Genomic DNA, 19,690 nt, shown 5'->3' on the forward strand with positions numbered 1-19,690 from the left:
AATTGGTTGGTTGGGGTTGGGTGTTGGGTTTTTCCTCCTTTGCCTTTTGTCAGTGAGGTGGGCTCTGCGGTCTTCTTCAAAGGAGGTTGCTGCCCGCCAAACTGTGAGGCGCCAAGATGCACGGTTTGAGGCGTTATCAGCCCACTGGCGGTGGTCAATGTGGCAGAAACCAAGAGATTTCTTTAGGCAGTCCTTGTACCTTTTCTTTGGTGCACCTCTGTCACGGTGGCCAGTGGAGAGCTCGCCATATAACACGATCTTGGGAAGGCGATGGTCCTCCATTCTGGAGACGTGACCCATCCAGCGCAGCTGGATCTTCAGCAGCGTGGACTCGATGCTGTCGACCTCTGCCATCTCGAGTACTTCGACGTTAGGGATGTAAGCGCTCCAATGGATGTTGAGGATGGAGCGGAGACAACGCTGGTGGAAGCGTTCTCGGAGCCGTAGGTGGTGCCGGTAGAGGACCCATGATTCGGAGCCGAACAGGAGTGTGGGTATGACAACGGCTCTGTATACGCTTATCTTTGTGAGGTTTATCAGTTGGTTGTTTTTCCAGACTCTTTTGTGTAGTCTTCCAAAGGCGCTATTTGCCTTGGCGAGTCTGTTGTCTATCTCATTGTCGATCCTTGCATCTGATGAAATGGTGCAGCCGAGATAGGTAAACTGGTTGACCGTTTTGAGTTTTGTGTGCCCGATGGAGATGTGGGGGGGCTGGTAATCATGGTGGGGAGCTGGCTGATGGAGGACTTCAGTTTTCTTCAGGCTGACTTCCAGGCCAAACATTTTGGCAGTTTCCGCAAAGCAGGACGTCAAGCGCTGAAGAGCTGGCTCTGAATGGGCAACTAAAGCGGCATCGTCTGCAAAGAGTAGTTCACGGACAAGTTTCTCTTGTGTCTTGGTGTGAGCTTGCAGGCGCCTCAGATTGAAGAGACTGCCATCCGTGCGGTACCGGATGTAAACAGTGTCTTCATTGTTGGGGTCTTTCATGGCTTGGTTCAGCATCATGCTGAAGAAGATTGAAAAGAGGGTTGGTGCGAGAACACAGCCTTGCTTCACGCCATTGTTAATGGAGAAGGGTTCAGAGAGCTCATTGCTGTATCTGACCCGACCTTGTTGGTTTTCGTGCAGTTGGATAATCATGTTGAGGAACTTTGGGGGACATCCGATGCGCTCTAGTATTTGCCAAAGCCCTTTCCTGCTCACGGTGTCGAAGGCTTTGGTGAGGTCAACAAAGGTGATGTAGAATCCTTTGTTTTGTTCTCTGCACTTTTCTTGGAGCTGTCTGAGGGCAAAGACCATGTCAGTAGTTCCTCTGTTTGCGCGAAAGCCGCACTGTGATTCTGGGAGAATATTCTCGGCGACACTAGGTATTATTCTATTTAGTAGAATCCTAGCGAAGATTTTGCCTGCAATGGAGAGCAACGTGATTCCCCTGTAGTTTGAACAGTCTGATTTCTCGCCTTTGTTTTTGTACAGGGTGATGATGGTGGCATCACGAAGATCCTGAGGCAGTTTACCTTGGTCCCAACAAAGCTTGAAAAACTCATGCAGTTTGGCATGCAGAGTTTTGCCGCCAGCCTTCCAGACTTCTGGGGGGATTCCATCCATACCTGCTGCTTTGCCACTTTTCAGTTGTTCGATTGCCTTATATGTCTCATCCAGGGTGGGAACCTCATCCAGCTCTAGCCTTAGGGGCTGTTGAGGGAGCTGGAGCAGGGCGGAATCTTGGACTGAGCGGTTGGCACTGAAAAGAGATTGGAAGTGTTCTGACCATCGGTTGAGGATGGAGATCTTGTCGCTGAGGAGGACTTTGCCGTCTGAGCTGCGCAGCGGGCTTTGGACTTGGGATGAGGGGCCGTACACAGCCTTTAGAGCCTCGTAGAAACCCCTGAAGTTGCCAATGTCCGCGCTGAGCTGGGTTCGTTTGGCGAGGCTAGTCCACCACTCATTTTGGATCTCCCGGAGTTCAACATTTAACACCATCATCCCCTCAAAATTGATCAGGAACCTCCAAGACCTGGGAATTAACACCCCACTGTGTAATTGGATCATGGATTTCCTCACCTCCAGACCACAATCAGTGAGGATTAGTAAGAACGTCTCCTCCACCACAGGGCTGTGTTCTTCGCCCCCTGCTCGACTCACTTTGCACCTATGACTGTGCGGCAGTAATCAAAGGTTTGTAAATGATAGAAATTTTCTCAGGTGTATTTATTTCAAAGGATAGAGTATTGTCAGAAGGCAGGGGATCTTAGGGCGTGGATTGGCATGTGGGATTACGATATTATTGCTATTAGTGATACTTGGTTGCAGGAGGGACAGGATGATAGCTCAATGTTCTGGGGTTCGGTTGTTTCAGACGCGTTAAAGGGGGAAGAGTGGCAAATATCACAGCTGTACGGTCAGGACAGCCCAGAGAGCTCATCTACAGAGGCCATATGGGTGGAGTTGAGGAACGGGAAAGGTGTGACCACACTGATAGGGTTGTATTATAGATCACCCAAATGTCAGAGAGAATTGGAGGAGTAAATCTGTGGAGAGACAGCAGACCAATGTAAGAAGCAGAAAGTTGTGATAGTAGGAGATTTTAACTTTCCACATATGGACTGGGATTCCCAGACTGTGAAAGGCTTGGATGGCATGGAGTTTGTCAAAAGTGTTCAGGAAAGTTTTCTAAATCAATATATAGAGATATTAATGAGAGAGGATGCAGCACTGGATCTCCTATTAGTGAAAAGATGACAGATGCATATGCAGGTGAACCTTTTGGGTCCAGAGACCATAATGTCATGAATTTCAAGTTAATTATGGTAAAGGATCAGTCTGGTCCTCGAGTTGAGATTCTAAATTGGAGAAAGGCCAATTTTGTGGAAATGAGAAAGGATCTAGGAGGAGTGGATTGAGATAAATTGTTTTCTGGCAAGGATGTGTTCAGTAAGTGAAAGATCTTCAAAGGCAAAACTTTGAGAGTGCAGAGTTTGCATGTACCTCTCAGGATTAAAGCAAAGTAAACAGGCAGAGGGAACCTTGGTTTTCAAGGGATATTGGCAATATGGTTAAGAAGAAAAGGGAGGTGTATAGCAGGTGTAGGCAACAAGGAGCAAATGAGGTACGAGAAGATGTAAGAAAATACTTAAAGAAATACAAAAAGAAAGCTTTTGACATCTTGGCCTTCATAGATCAAAATATTAAATACAGGAGTTGGGATGTTATGGTGAAGTTGTATAAGCCATTGGTGAGGCCAATCAATCAGTAAGATTGAGAGAGTGCAGAGAAGATTTACTAGGATGTTGCCAGGTCTTCAGGATTTGAGTTACAGGGAAAGATTAAACAGGTTAGGACATTATTCCATGGAGTGTAGAAGAATGAGGGGAGACTTGATAGAGATTTTTAAAATTATGAGGGGTATAGACAGAATAAATGCAAGTAGGCTCTTTCCACTTAGAATGGGAGAGATAAATACCAGAGAACATTGCTTTAGGGTGAAAGGGGAAAGGTTTAGGAGGAACTTTGTCGCTCAGAGAGTGGTGGGAGTGTGGAATGAGCTGCCATCTGACATGGTAAATGTAGGTTCAATCTTAAGTTTTAGGAATAACTTAGATACAAGGATGGGAGAGGTATGGAGGGTTATGGAATGGGTGCAGGTCAGAGGGACTAGCGGAATGATGTTTTGGCACAGACTAGAAGGGCTGAATGGCCTGTTTTCTATGCTGTAGTATTTTATGGGTGAGTAAATTTAAGTTCTTGGGAGTCACTCTCTCAGCAGATCTTTTCTGGAACCTGCACACTAATGGCATTGTGAAGAAAGCATAACAGCTTTTCTAATTCCTCAGGAGTTTGCGGTGGTTTGGTACAACATCGGAAACCCTGGCAAATTTCCACAGATGGAAAGTGTACTGACCGGACACCAATAGCCCTGAATGTAAACCCTTGCAAAAGGTAATGGACACAGCCCAGGACATTACAGGCAAAACCCTCCCCACAATCGAGAACATCTACAGGCAATGCTGCCGTCGGAGAGCAGCAGCAATCATCAAAGATCCACACTCTGTTCTTTTTGCCACACAAGCATCACTAAGGGGGTGCTGGGGTGTGGACTGCAGCAGGTGATGGTGGCACCAAAATGGCTGTCTATAAAATTTTTGTGCACTGTTTCAGCAGAAATGTATTCTTCATAAAAATCTCCCTGTAGTTAGTTATAACAATAAATACATTTTCTGTAAGCCCAGCTGACATGTATCAATGCACCCACAAGGCTAAAACTCGATGCTCATTTACTTTTGAACCTTGTAATGTGCTCCAGTCAGATCTGTCGTTATAACCCGATTACAACGGTGCTTTGAATCATGTTGTTTCGTCTGCACGCGCTACAAGCTCGTGCTGTTGTTTTCGTGGCTGCTGGGGTTTTTAGAGTCACTGCTTTTCTCAGATGTTCTGGTGTTTTAACCACAATATTGTGGTTATTAGTATTTGTCAACCTCTATCAATAACTCTTTTTGAGAATGAATTAGAAATTAAAGGAAAATAAGGAGAAAAATCAAAAAAGACTTCCACTCAGTTACTCGGTTACAGAGGAGGTCCATGGGGGGGGGGGGGGGCGGTGGATGACACCACGAGTTACCAAACTGGGTGATCTCATCCCTAGTGACACCACTGATGCTATGTCTCGCTCCACCAGGTTCAGGAATACCTGCTACCCCTGCACCATCAGACTCCTCAACAACAAACTCAATCAGGGACTTATTTACGGTCTCTTACTTGAGCATTTTATTGATTGATTTTTGTTCTCTCTGTATTGCACAGTCAATTTGTTTACATTTGATATCTGTTTACATGTATATGTACAGTTTTTTAAAATCTGCCAATAAGTGGTGATCTGCAGGTAAAAGAATCTCAGGGATTGTATGTATTCTGACAATAAATCTGAAATCTTAATCCAAAATCTGTATTGCAGTATACAAAATTATGTCAGTGATTAAAGGGGAGTTAGAAAGATCATTCCATGATGGGGTCTTGAAAACAAAAGGTGAGAGGTAAGAGGATTTGAATGGCAAATTTTCAAACAGTAAATAGGAATCTGGAACACATCTAAGAAGGCAGTGAGTCAGGTAACCAGGACGAGTACAGATGAACAATGGATAGGATAGCATTGGATGATTGGGCTGAACAGTCTATATCTGTGCTTTACAACTCAGTGGGACTGATTATCAGATCTTCATCTAGTGTCTGCTTTTTCCTTAGCTCAGGATGATTGGAGAAAATATCTAGACTACACTCTTTGTTACTGAGCACCTTCCGCACAGGTTGATAGGATCGTTAAGAAGGTCGATGGGATGCTGGGCTTCATAAGTTGGAGGATTGAATACAAGAATCGAGAGGTCATGTTGCAACTTAGAGTATTGTATTCAGTTCTGGTCACCTCTTTACAAGAAGGATGTGGAAGCTATGGAGAGGGTGCAGAGGAGATTTATCAGGATGTTGCCTGGATTGAGCAAATAAGTCTTATGAGGCAAGTTAGCAGAGCATGGACTTTTCTCTCTGGAGTGAAGAAGGATGAGAGGAGACTTACTAGAGGTCTATAGGATTGTGAGATGTATAGGTAGATAGCAAGGGCCTTTTCCCCAGGGCAGGAGTAATAACCACTAGAGGACATCTGAACAAAGTGAAGGGAGGATGGTTTAGGGGAGACATATTTTACACAGAGAGTTGTGGGTGCCTGCAATGCCTTGCCTGGGATGGTGGTGGAGGCTGAAAGATTAGGGGCATTTAACGGTCCCTTAGAAAGGCACATGGATGTAAGAAAAATAGAGGGTTTTTTTTTGGTAGATTTATATATGGGGTGAAGGTCTGGTACTGGGCTGTAGTGTTCTAAGAATCCTGATGGAGAATTTCCTGATCCTCTGGATTTCCAATCGATGTCTACATCAACACTTAATTTGTGACTGAAAATACATTATTCAGGATCAAAGCTCTTTGATTTAATGTCTGATTTAATGTCCATTTGCCTTAATTTACTGAGATTCTCCAGCTCCCCCGTCGGCACTCTGCATGTATAAGAATGCATCATTGACTTGCAAGATAAGCAAAGAGGGGAACGCGCTGTCATTTTAAATCTTATTCTCTCGTTAGTAATTCCATGCAAGTCATCAATTCAGCACAGGGTTATTCTGCAGCTTGCCAGTGGTAGGGCGACTCGTTGCAGTGGAAGATGAGAAGGTCGCGGAGGAAAGCTTTTAAGTACTTCGAAACACTATCGAAAGGAGGCAGGTGCTTGTGATGCTGGGAAAGGGGAAAAGAATCTGAGGGGAACCGCTTCAAATGAGACTGAATCATTAATCAACCTTGTTTTTTACGCTCACATACCATCTTAAGAAATCCTATGCTATAGATGGTCCATGGTTAGGAAGGGATTACTTAAAGTGGTACTTGAGTGGAAAAAGAAGATTGAGAACCATTGGTCATGTAATAAAACATGAAAGTCTGCAGACACTGTGGTTGAAGTAAAAACACAACACGGGAGAAATTAGCAGGTCAAATAGTCCTTTATTTAAAGCTACATAACCAATGCTTTGGGCTTGAGCCCTTCAGACAAAATAACTTTTCAGGCTTGACAAAAAATAAAGCACTCTCCAGCCAGATAGCATTGACATTGACTTCTCTGGTTTCTGCTAGCCTACTCTCCCCCTCTTCCCATTCACTCTGTCTTCTCTCCTCCAGCTCTCCATCTCTTTCCTTCTCCATTCACAGAACAGTCCCCCCTCCCTCTGTTTGCTGCTGTGCCCTCCCTCCCTTATCCACCTATTACCTCCTGCCTTTGGGGCCATCCTCCTCCCCGTGACCCTCTCTCACCACCATTTTGCCATTTTTTCATATCTTGATGAAGGGCTCAAGCCCGAAACATTAGTTATGTATCTTTATCTTTGTTTATATAAAGTGCCCTGTTTGACCTACTGAGTTTCTCCAGCATTGTATTTTTACTTCATCATTAGTTTAGCTTAGTGGTTGTTTCCACCATAGGATCTCTGTGATTAGTAAGGGATCATTCAAGGTGGTTACTTCGATGTTAGGGATGAAGTCGCTCCAATGAATGTTGAGGATGGAGCGGAGACAACGCTGGTGGAAGCGTTCTAGGAGCCGTAGGTGATGCCGGTAGAGGACCCATGATTCGGAGCTGAACAGGAGTGTGGTTATGACAACGGTTCTCGAGATGGCAGAGGCCGAGAGCATAGAATCACGCTGCTGAAGATCCAACTGCGCTGGGCAGGTCACATCTCCAGAATGGAGGTCCATCGCCTTCCCAAGATCGTGTTATATGGCGAGCTCTCCACTGGCCACCATGACAGAGGTGCACCAAAGAAGAGGCACAAGGACTGCCTAAAGAAATCTCTTGGTGCCTGCCACATTGACCACCGCCAGTGGGCTGATATTGCCTCAAACCGTGCATCTTGGCACCTCACAGTTCGGTGGGCAGCAACCTCCTTTGAAGAAGACCGCACAGCCCACCTCACTGACAAAAGACAAAGGAGGAAAAACCCAACACCCAACCCCAACCAACCAATTTTCCCCTGCAACCGCTGCAACCGTGACTGCCTGTCCTGCATCGGACTTGTCAGCCACAAACGAGCCTGCAGCTGACGTGGACATTACCCCTCCATAAATCTTCGTCCGCGAAGCCAAGCCAAAGATTCAAGGTGGTATGTGTGGTGCGTTGAGGTAGCAGCGAGCAAGCACGAAACTTAAAAGTCTGTACAATAGGCTTTATTCCAGTAAAGGACTGAAGACCAGTTCATGCCTTGGTGGCTCCCTGTGTGACTGGCTCAGGAAGGGCCGGCTCAGGTTTATATTCAGGTCGGCTGATTGACAGCTGGCCAGGTCGAGTCAGCCCCTTAAGTGGTCTTCCTGCAGGTAAAGAGATCGACCCCTGCAGTAGGCTGGTGGTCGTATCACCACAGTATGTGAGTAGGAAAAAAGGATTGAGAAGCACTGGTGTTGCCAGGCAAAGGTGCAGTGTGCCGGAGTCTGCCTATGCCAGAGGTCAAGTGCTTACATTGTGTACCAGGGATGACGAATGTAGATTGCCACTCCAGAGCAATACTGGGCAGCGTGGCACCGTCAGAGATGCTGCTTTCCTGGCAAGATATTAAGACGAGGCTCAGATTTGCTTGTGTAGCCCATGGGAAAGAATGACTCAGTATGACAGGCACGTTGAGCTGCAAAAGCAGCAGGTTTAGACAGAGCAAAGTCATCGCAAACCAACTCATCCGAGCAGATCTGTGCCATCCTGCACACCTGAACTGAATGGTGATGTACAATTAATGTAAGGATAAGGAGACACTTTACCCAATACCGAGCGGCATTACCAGCTCTTCATCCTGGGCGATGCCATTTTATTCAAACACAACTTTATTCAAACAGCTGTTACGAGCAAAGCGCGACCAAGGCACTCCACTGGCTGAATTTTTGCTCCCATCTTCACCAAAGGTTCATGTGTTACTTCAGAGAACATTTACTTTTACAATTTTAAACTTTTATTAAAATGTGTATTTATTATTTATTTTTAACAATTTTTTAAATTTTGCTGAGGTTGCCAGTTACTTGAATTCTGGATTCCAGGGATTTTACAGTATTTAACATTCACCCCCTTTAAACCTCAATGGGATGTCATTCCTTCTCACTGTGACTGAAAGAGGAGGACCGTTTTCTCTGAAGCAGAACCTGAACGATCTCCAAGTCAGTCAAGGCAGTGATGTGGCACTGTTGGAGGGGTCAAACTGAGGAAAGCTCCCCTAATTAAGAGGCAGTATTGTGGGAACACTGCCCCATGAGGGAAAAGGGACGTCACAGACAGAGGTATGCATTGCCTGATCAGCCGTGGGAGTGGAAGGTGAGCATTGCAGAGGAAGCTTTACATTGTAGAGGTTTCCTACCCGTGCTATGCCTGTCCTGGGAGTTGGTAGAGGAGAGGGTGAGTTACTCTTAACTACACCCAAACCACTCACCTGAGGGATTGGGTGCAGATCGATGACACCCCCCAGGGCCCCACACCACACACCCCCAACCCCCTTCCAGCTGCTCCAACCACTACGACCGCCCCCACATACAACCAAACCCCACTCCCTACTGAGACAGCCCTACCACCCCAGCCTCAACACACGACCGGCAATGGAGCGGACCAGTTCACCACCGCCAGAGCTGCACAGGTCACAGAGGGAGAGGAAACCACCCGACCGGCTGAACCTCTGGGACTTTAACCCAGTGGGGTTTTTTTTTAAAAGAGGGGGTGAATGTGTGATGATATAAATATACTGTGTGGCTGGTCAGCACACTGATGACTCACTCCCTAGTGACTCCTCCCCTTGTGACCTGGCCATAAAGGTCGACCTCCCTTCCCCTGTCCTCCATTCGAGCACATGGAATCAGGCCAACTACAATCTAACTTGTATTGAAGCCCATCGTTCACCTCACTCAATCTTTTGTGTTATTGCTAGAGCATATCGCATGGGCAACAAACTTTCTACATCTCCTCTGTCCATCCCTTTCAATGTTTGAAATGTTTCAATGCAATTTCCCCACCTCTACCCACTCCTGGAAAGGACAGTTTTGGCAAAATTAAGTGGGACTTTCTTCGGGGGATTGATTGAACAAAGAGCATCGTTTTTTCATGTGGAGTCATATTGGTTGCGGTGCATAGGAGGGATCGGATGGCATGGAGTGCTTCTGACAGGACTTCCTGCCAGTGGGATACTGCCAGGCCTTTTGACTTAAGGGCCAGTAGGTCTGCCTTCCACATAATGGCATTTTCTCTCTCCACTTGGCCGTTCCCCCTGGGGTTGAAGCTTGTGGACCTACTGGTGGCTATGGCTATAGCCAACAGGTATTGCCGCAGCTCGTTGCTCATGAAAGAGGACCCCCGATCACTATGGATATAATTCAGGTACCCAAAGAGGGTGAATATGCTGCAGGATGCCCTGATGACAGTGGCTGAGGTCACGTCGGGATAGAGGATGGCAAAGGGGAATCTGGAGAACTCATTGATCGTGTTGAGGAAATAGACATTCTTGTTGGACAAGCACAGGGGTCCCTTGAAATCAACACTGAGTCATTCAAAGGGGTGCGTGGTTTAGATGAGCTGTGTCTTGACGGGCCTTAAGAACTGCGGATTACATTCCGCATAGACCCAACAGTGTCTGATCATGGAGTACGGGAAGTTCCCTTAGGGTGGCAGAGGTCGTCGTGGAGGGATTTGAGGTGGTCGAGATGCGCACTGGCCCACGTCCCTCAGGACAGGGCATCTGGGAGGTTGTTGAGCTTGTCCGACTGGTACAGGATATCATAGTTATAGGTGCAGAGCTCGATTCTGCACTTCAAGATTTTATCGTTCTTGATTTTACCCTGCAGTTTGGTGTCATTGGTCCATGAGCAGGGTAAATCTTTTCCTGGCCAGGAGTGATGGCAGTGGCACACGGCCTCAACAATCACCTGTGCCTCCTTCTCAACGGAGGATTGTTGTGTCTCGGGGCCATGGAGGGTGCAGGAAAAAATGCCACTGGCCTGCCCACCTGGTTGAGAATGTGGGCCAGCACAAAGTTGGAGTCATCATTTTCCATCTGGAAAGGGATGGATTCGTCCACGGCATTACCAATGTCTCCCTTGACCTGGGTGAAAGCATCCCGGGCTTCTGCCGATAAGTGGAAGGTTGTGGCTCTAAGAGGGAGTAGGCTTTATCGGCATAATTAGGCACCCATTGAGCATAGTACAAAAAGAACCCCACAGACCTTTTGAGCGCCTTGAGGTTGTGTGGGATGGGAGTTCCATGAGGGGATGCATGCGGTTGGGGTCAAGTGCAATGACACCATGTGCCACGATGCATCCAAGGAGAGCAAGATGAGTAGTGCTAAACACAAACTTCTCCTTGTTGTAAGTCAAATTCAGGGACTCCACAGTGAGGAGGAATTTAGCAAGGTTTGCATCATGGTCCTGCTGGTTGTTGCCGCAGATGGTGATATTGTCCAGGTAGGGGAAAGTGGCCGTTAGCTTGTGCCTGTCTACCATCCAATCCATCTCCTTTTAGAACATGTTAGTGACTCCAAAGGGCACCTGAAGGAAGTGATAAAGTCTACCATCCACTTCAAAGGTGTGTATTTGCGGTCTCCTGGATGAAGGTGGAGTTGGTGGTATGTTGACTTTAGGCCAATAGTTGAGAAACCCTGTACTGGGCGATCTTATTGACCACGTAAGCGATCTGGAGCAGGGGGTAGGCATCCAGCTGCATAAAATGGTTGATCATCTTGCTGTAGTCGATCACCATTCTGGCCTTATTCCCACCCCTGACCACCACAACGTGGGCTCTCCATGGGCTGGAACTGTGGGCTATGGTCCCCTCTGCCAGGAGTTGTTGTACCTTGGACTTAATAAATGCCCTGTCCTCAGCACTATAGCATCTGTTCTTTGTTGTGATTGGCTTGCAGTCTGAGGTGAGGTTCTCAAATAATGATGGAGGGGGTACAAGGAGGGTGGAGAGGCCGCAGGTGGGACCAGCCTGCTGGCTGGGATGGATAGTGAGTTGGGAGTTGTATACTGTTAACGGCAGTTGTGGTTCTCCAAACACTATCGTGAGACTCGTGAACTGGCTCTGGAAGTTGAGGCCCAGGAGAATCGGCGTGCAGAGCTGTGGCATCACAAGGAAATTAAAGTTATCATAGTGTTTTCCCCCCACTCCCAACCATTAACGATGCTACACAGTACTTGTGGATCACTGCAGATTGGTCCTTAGCGCCCATCGAGATGGTGCCGCTCGTGGATCTAACCGGGACAGAGAGCTTGCTGGCAGTGTCTGGGTGGATGAAACTCTCTGTGCTCCTACTGTCAAATGGCCAGTTAGTTCTCTTCCCATTTACCTCTATCTCCATCATCGAATGGGTGATCGCGTCGGGACTGCCTTGGTTGAGTATGATAGTAGCCAGGGCTGGGTCGTCGTTGCTATCAGAAGGGAGGGCTGGTCGGTAAGTTGATGGCCTCCATGTTGACTATGTGGTCGTTTTGAACAAGAAGGAGAAAGACGGAGGTGGCGTCATCCATGAGGGACAAGAAGGCAGAAGTGACATCTTGTCAGATCGCGACTCTCGGGTCGTGCTGTGGTCGAGCCGTTCAGGGTCGGAAGTGATGTCGGGATCAATGGCCTACCCCTGAGGGCACATGCAGCTCTTCTCACACGGGAGGGTTTGGACTTACAGACACTCTGGTCATGTCCTTTCTTCCCACACCCAAGCAGGTGGCTTCTTTAGTGGGGCAGAATCATCGGGGCTGCTTTAGCTGGCCACAGTAGTGACACTTCGGGTGTCCGATCGCAGTGATGGGGTCATGGTTGGCTTCCGCGACAGAAGTCTGTGATGCGGCTCCCAAAATGGCGGTGCCTGCGGACTGCACATGGATGACCTGTTCTTACTGGCGTTCACCTCAGCATTGCGCTGAGCTGAATCGAGAGTCCTGGCCAGCTGAAACACTCTTTTCATGGGCAGCTTGTCTTGCTCGAGCAGTTGCTGATGGTTGTTGTCAGACCTCACTCCAGATATGCAGGCGTCCCGGACCAACTCTCCCACACACTGGCTGCAGGCATGGGTGCTGACACAGAGCTCCAGCAGCCTTTCCCCAGGTTGTACAGGGCCTGAAGGAACCCGACTCACCAGGCTTTCTCGAGGCCAGGAGATACCATGAGTACACCTTGTTCACCCAGGGTCAGTAAAAGTTGAAGAGCTCAGCCATGGCCTCTGCGTAGGATGTGCAGCTCCTGATCGCCGGGTATGCTCGGAGGCCCAACCTCGCTTGTAGGACCTTGAGCCTTGTTTCATCCGAATCCACTAGGCTCACAGTGACCTCGAGGAAATTGGAGAAGCAGGCGATCCACTGCTTATACTGTTCAGCAGCTCCTGGTGCCTGAGGATGGATGTCTAGCCTGTCAAGTCTCAGCAACTTGTCCATCTCGAGTGGCAGGAATAATGTGTATTAAATTCATGTGCTCCATCAATAACACCAAAGACTGAGTGAGTTGAACATTCTTTAGATTGTAGCTGGTCCAAATCCGTGTGCTCGAATGCAGGACAGGGGAAGAGAGGTCGACCTTTATGGCCAAGTCATAAGGGGGGGAGTCACTAGGGAGTAAGTCATAAGTGGGCGGGCCAGTCACTCGTACACAGCACAGTATATTCATATCACCACACCGTGATAGGAGAGTCTTGGACAGTGGTTCTCAACCTTTTTTCCCCATTAATTTAATCAATCCCTTGCTAACCACAGAGCTCTATGCCTTGTGTGCTCTGTAGTTAGTAACGGATTACTTAAGGTGCCTAAAGAAATCTCTTGGTGCCTGCCACATTGACCACCGCCAGTGGGCTGATAGCGCCTCAAACCGTGCATCTTGGCGCCTCACAGTTTGGCGGGCAGCAACCTCCTTTGAAGAAGACCGCAGAGCCCACCTCACTGACAAAAGGCAAAGGAGGAAAAACCCAACACCCAACCCCAACCAACCAATTTTCCCTTGCAACCGCTGCAATCGTGTCTGCCTGTCCCGCATCGGACTTGTCAGCCACAAACGAGCCTGCAGCTGACGTGGACTTTTTACTCCCTCCATAAATCTTCGTCCGCGAAGCCAAGCCAAAGAAAGAAGACTTAAGGTGGTATGTGAGCGGAAAGAAAAAGATTGAGAACCACTGGTCTAGGACAAGAGAGCACAACTTCAGGATTGAAGAGCATTTGTTCAGAACAGAGATGTGGAAACATTTCTTCAGCCAGATGGTGGTGAATCTGTGGAATTTGTTGCACAGGCAGTTGTAGAGGCCAGGTCATTGGGTGTTTTCAAGGCCGAGATTGATAGGCTCTTGATTAGCTGAGGCATCAAAGGTCATGGGAGAAGGTCAGGTAGTGGAGCTGAATGGGAGAATGGATCAGCTCATGCTTGAACGGGGGGAGGGGGGTTAGATTCGATGGGCTGAAAAGCCTATTTCTGCTCCTATGTCTTGTTTTTTCATTCCTGACCCTAAATGCTCTGCTGCATTAAAGCATTTCAGGCTCTCTTGTTCATATCATTTATCTCTCAGACTGGCTGCATTCTAGCAATCAGATTACATTGCATAACAAAAGGGATCCAGGGAAGAAATTTGTCCTGTCTTGAACTGAGAGTCATCCCGAGGTATGATGAAGAGTTTTATAAAGTAAATGGACTATTTTTCATTTTCCCAGTGATCAGAAGCTCCTGTAAGTGAGCATGTTATGGGCTTGAGCAGGGATACAGATCTTTCTCCAAAGGCATATGTCAGAAATAAATCATCTCCAAGAGAGTTCACACAGAAAAAGAGAGTTGTAAATCTTTGGAATATTCAATCACAGAGGGCAGTGGGTACTTAGTCTCTAAGTGAAATTGATGAGTTTTCACACGATCTAAATCATAATGGTGCAGCAGATTCTGCAGTCGTCTCATGGTTCTGGGCACCTGGATTTGCTCCTGACCTCGAGCGCTGTCTCTGTGGAGTTTGCATGTTCTCCTTGCAATTGTATGGATATTCGTAGGAGCTCCACTTTCCTCCCTAAAGATGTGCTGGCTGCTACATTTAGACATACATACAGCATGGTGGTAGGCCCTTTTGGCCCACAAACCCGTGCCACCCAATGACACCCGATTGACCGACAGCCACGGTCTGTTTTGAATGGTGGGAGGAAACCCATACAGACCTACGCACCAACTCTTTACCACCAGCACTGGATTCAAACCTGGATGGCGAGTGTTGTAACAATGTTTCACTAACCACTATGCAAACCGGGATACCCTGATTTGGTTACTTTAAATCCATGGTTTTCAAACTGCCCTCTAAACTCACATTCCACCTTAAACAATCCCTGTGCCATAAGTGCTCTGTGATTAGTAAAATTGGAAATTGTACTAATGGTAGAATTAGTAGAATTCTAATTCTGTGTGGAAAGAAAAAGTTTGAAAACCACTGTCCCTAATTGACTCATTATGTGCACAGTTTCATAGCTCTAAAGGAAATGGGCCAATGACAATTTTACTCAAGCAAAATATTTCAGTAACAATTGGGTCTAGAGCAGTGATTCTCACCCATCCCAAAAGGAATATAGTCCCATTGTGTCGTAACACCTTGTATGGAACCTCGTATGGTGCGCACCTCTCCTTATGAAGGCATATTTGTAGTCTTCGCAATGTAGGATGGGGATGGACCGAGGTGTGAGGTTGGTAAGGGGCCAAGGTGCCCACCTTCTCACAAAGTCGCATTAGCAGAGCCACAAATGTTTTCTCTTGGCAGCGAGCTGTCTCAGGACTGTTAGCAGGATCCCATAGACGAGCTCAGTGGAGGATGTGGCCAAATCGTCCTTCGACACTGGGCAGATGCTGAGGAGCATCCAAGGCCTCGGAGCGCACCATGAGGCCTGTCTCCAAATGCCATGGTGTAATGTAACTGGGTACCTAGGAGCTGTGGCAATGCTGCCCACAGGTCGGACGTGAACTGTGCCCCCCTGTCCTACATGATATTGGAAGGAAGAACGAAACAGACTCTCCAGTTGGTGATGAGAACCCTGGCGAAGGATGACGTGGAAGTGTCCGAGAGCAGGACACTTAAAGTAACCAATTCAGGGTCGAAAGTTGCTGAAGACTCCACGTCCCAGCTGAGCTCTTTGGTCTGACTAGACAGCAGCTTGAAAAGAGGTTGCATGATCCTGACAGCTGATGGCAGGAACCAATGTTAGAAGTTGACCATCCCAACAAACTTCTGCAATCCTTTGACCATAGTTGGCTTGGCAAACTTACGAATGGCGTCAACCTTTGACAGAAGAGGGACAGCCCCGTGTCGATCGATGCAGTTTAAAGTAAATCGATGGCCGTCAGGCCGAACTGACATTTGGGTTGTAGTCACCTGGCAGAGCAGATGGAGGTGGGTTAAGTTTTCCTGTTGCAAACAACTGGCGATGAACTGTCGTATAGCTAGATAAAAACAAAATCCAGGCTGCGACCCACTGAGTCCATGAGTCTTTGGAAAGTCTGCACGAGGAAATTGGAAAGGCCGAATGGAGTGATGAGGGCTGTCTTGGGGATGTCGTTGGGATTCATGGGGATCTGGTGGTACCCACAGACCAGGTTAATTTTTGAGAAGATCCTCAATCTGTGTCGATTGGCCATGAAGTCCGAAATGTGGGGAACTGGGTACTAGTCGGCTGTCATGGCATTGTTGAGTCAGTGGTAGTACCCACAAGGTCTCCATCCTCCAGAAGATTTCGGCACAATGTGTAGAGGAGAGGCCCATGAATGCCGAATGATTTCCATCTCTTCCATCCTCCTAATTCTTCCTTGGTGAGCTGCCACTTGTTGGGTGGAAGCCTGCATTCCTGGGCATGTAGCGAAGATCCCTGCATGGGGATATGGTGCTGGATGCCACGTTTTTGGACTGCAGTGGAGAGCCATGGCATTATAATAACTAGGAATGCTACCAGAATTCTGGCAAATTCGTTGCCCGATAAGGTTACCAAGTTGAGGTGGGAGGCCGGGAGCTTGGCTTCTCGAAGGGTGAAGGTCTCGAAGCTCCTGGAATTGACCAGTCGGTGCCCTTTCAGGTCCACCAGGAGGCAGTGGGCTTGAATGAAGTCTGTTCCCAGTAGGGGCTGAGAAACATCAGCCAATATGAAGGTCTAGGTAAAACAGCAGGAGGCGAACTCGAGCAGGATGGTCCACACCCCGTACATGCGTATGCTGCTATTGTTGGTGCTGGTGAGGGATGGTCTTGATTTCCTGGCATGGGTGTCTCAGTTCGAGGGGAGCAAGATGCTAACCTCTGCCTCTGTGTCCACAAGGTAACGCCGCCCTGAATGCTGGCCCTATAGATAAAACAGGCTGTCTTGGTGGCTGAATGTTGTAGCCATCAGTGATGGCCGGCCCTGGTGTTTCCCAGATAGGAGCAAAGTGGACAGCAGTTGCAGGTTCCAGAACCCCATTTCTGATGTTAGAAACACCAACGCTCTGAGCTTGAGGCTCCATCTGGTGTTGCTATCGCCGGCCTCCTTGATGAAGTGGCGCAGCAACTAGGCCAATGGATGCCCCACCATATTGCTTGGCATGCCACAGGACATCTGCATGGGTAACTAACCTATGTGGGTCGCTGAAATCGTCATCTATGAGGAGTAAGCGAATGTCTTACGGCAGCTGTTTGAAAAATATCTAGTAAGCAGGGTCTGTGGCGATCCATTAACACCAACAAATTTTTCATATGGGCGGATGGCGTGTGGCTGCCCTGGCCATCCATGTGGAGCAGTCATGTCACTCGTTCGCGGCAGGAAAGGCCAGAGGTGCAGATAAGAAACTCCTTCATTGCCTCATACCTGCCGGCGGCTGCCGGCTGATGTAAGAAGTCGATGATTCATCCAGCAGTGTCCTGGTCGAGTGAACTGACCACGTAGTAATATCTCATGGAGTTTGCCGTGATCTGCCTGACCTGAAACTGGGCCTCAACCTGTTTGAACCCGACAAATAGCTGTGAGGTCCAAAAGGTTGGCAGCTTCAGTGAGACTGCATTCTGTGAGCTCATGTCATTCATCATTAAACATGCTAAATTCAATAAAAATTCATTTTACATTTCTCCAGCTTCCTACGTGATACAGCAATTCTGAAATTATCTTTGTGTTTAGTTTGAAGTTGTCTATCATTATTCTCAATTTGTTTCCAGGAAGAAAACCTTTTGGGAAAAAAAAATGTTGTCCAGTGTTTCCTGCCCGATTGATGGCTCTCGTAATTCAATAAACTTATCTCAACTGACCCCTCAGCCTCCAATGCACCAGAGAGTTTATCCAAACTCTCACGTCTAATGCTCTCCAATCCAGCCAACAGCTTGTTGAACTCCTTCTGCACTCTCCCAAAGACTCCAAATCCTTCCAATAATGTGCGACCATACTGCACACAAAATGTGACCAAGCAAAGCTTTATGCAGCTGTAATAGAGCTTCCCCATTTTTAATATTCAACAGCCTGAATAATAAAGGCATCTGTGCCATGCGCCTAGATTGGGTGACACTTGTTGGAACATCTACTGGGGTTGACCCAGGGGTAAAGTAAAGGAAGAACTCCTCTCTTTTATCTGAGTATGTTTTCTGAACTATATCCTGAATTCTGGAATATCAAGTAACATGGTTTCTCAGTCTGAATCCATAACATCATCTTCATTTAGTTTTTTTTTAACCTTCTGTTTTTGTCTCTCTGGGACTAGAGGACACTACTGGGCTTGTTCTACTGCTGCTCTGCAAAATGTTTTCACTCTCTAACTGCTCCCCTTCACTTAATGACCAGTTAACCTTGTGTATCTCCATGGTCACCCGAGTTTTACCCTGTCAGAGACATCCCTGTCTGACTTCTCTCTCCAGTTCCAAAGAAGGGTCTTCAAGCGCCCTCTTCTCTTCCCATGGATGTGGCTGAACCTGCTAAGTATTTCCAGCGTTTGGTGTTTCTGCTTTAAATTTCCAGATTTAGATTTTCATGGGAAAATCATTCCAAGATTCTGACTTCTGGTTCTCAAGAAGACAAGTAAAAAACACAAACTGCTGGAGATACTCAGCAGGTCAAACAGTGACCTTTAGGTAGCAAACCTAATGATACCAAACCCCAGTTTCGGGCTGGAGCTCATCATCAAAGTATGAGAAAAGGCCAGCAGGTGTCCAATCAAAAGAGTGGGGGGGGGGGCAGGGGGATGGGGTGGCAAAGGCAGGAGATGATAGGTGGAGAAAGGAGAGAAGGGACAGCAGCAATGATGGGGAGGGGGATGGCTGGGTAGGTCAGGAAGAAGGGAGGAAAGATGGGAAAGGGGGAGAGGAAAGAAGAGGAGAGCAAGTTTAATGGAAAGTGGTGGTCGATGCCCATTTGGCTGGAGAGTTCCTCCATTTCCTACTCATTTGGCCCCCCTCTGCCCTCAGATGCAACCAATATAGAATTTCCGGCACTTACTACAGGATCCCATCACCAGACATATCTTTCCCACTCCTCCTCTCGCGGCCTTGCGCAGGGATCGCTCCCTTCACGATTCCCTCCCCACATTGCACCCTCGATGCCTTCCCCTGCTCCTGCAGGAGGTGCAAAGCGTGCTCCACACCCCCTCCCTCACCACGGTCCGGGGCACCAAACAAGCCGTGAAGCAACACTTTACCTGTACATCCAGATGTCTTATCTGGTGGTCCCTTTGTGGGCTTCTCTACATCAGAGAGACCGGTTGCAGACTGGGAGATTGCTTCACTCAGCATCTCCTCTCCATTCACAACCACAGCGAACTCCCAGAGGCCAACCATTTCAATTCTGAGTCACACTCCTGTGCTCACGTCTGTCCATGTCCTTGCGTACTATCCCACTCTGACCACCCACAGAATGGAGGAACAACACCTTATTTTGCGTCTGGGCACCCTCCAGGCAGTTGGCATAAACATTGACTTTACTGCTTTCCATTAAACCTGCTCACCTTTTCCTTCCCCTCCCCCTTTCCCTGTCTTTCCAATTCTTCCACCCATTCATCCCCCTATCACTGCTGTCCCCTCCCTCTTTCTCCACCTATCATCTCCTGCCTTTGCTACCCCCCTTCCCCACTCCCCACCCCCCACTCTTGTGTTCAGATGCATTTTCTCATACTTTGCTGAGGGACTCAAGCCTGAAATGT

At 47.7% G+C, this 19,690-nt stretch overlaps 1 protein-coding gene across 2 annotated transcripts in view; it reads left to right on the forward strand.

Moving 5' to 3' along the window:
• The window catches only part of LOC138753905 (GDNF family receptor alpha-2-like), an 888,944-nt gene that overhangs the window by 104,569 nt on the left and 764,685 nt on the right, over window positions 1-19,690 (forward strand). The window lies entirely within an intron of this gene.

The sequence above is a fragment of the Narcine bancroftii genome, chromosome 2 (assembly GCF_036971445.1).
Source record: "Narcine bancroftii isolate sNarBan1 chromosome 2, sNarBan1.hap1, whole genome shotgun sequence".
Taxonomy (NCBI): domain Eukaryota; kingdom Metazoa; phylum Chordata; class Chondrichthyes; order Torpediniformes; family Narcinidae; genus Narcine; species Narcine bancroftii.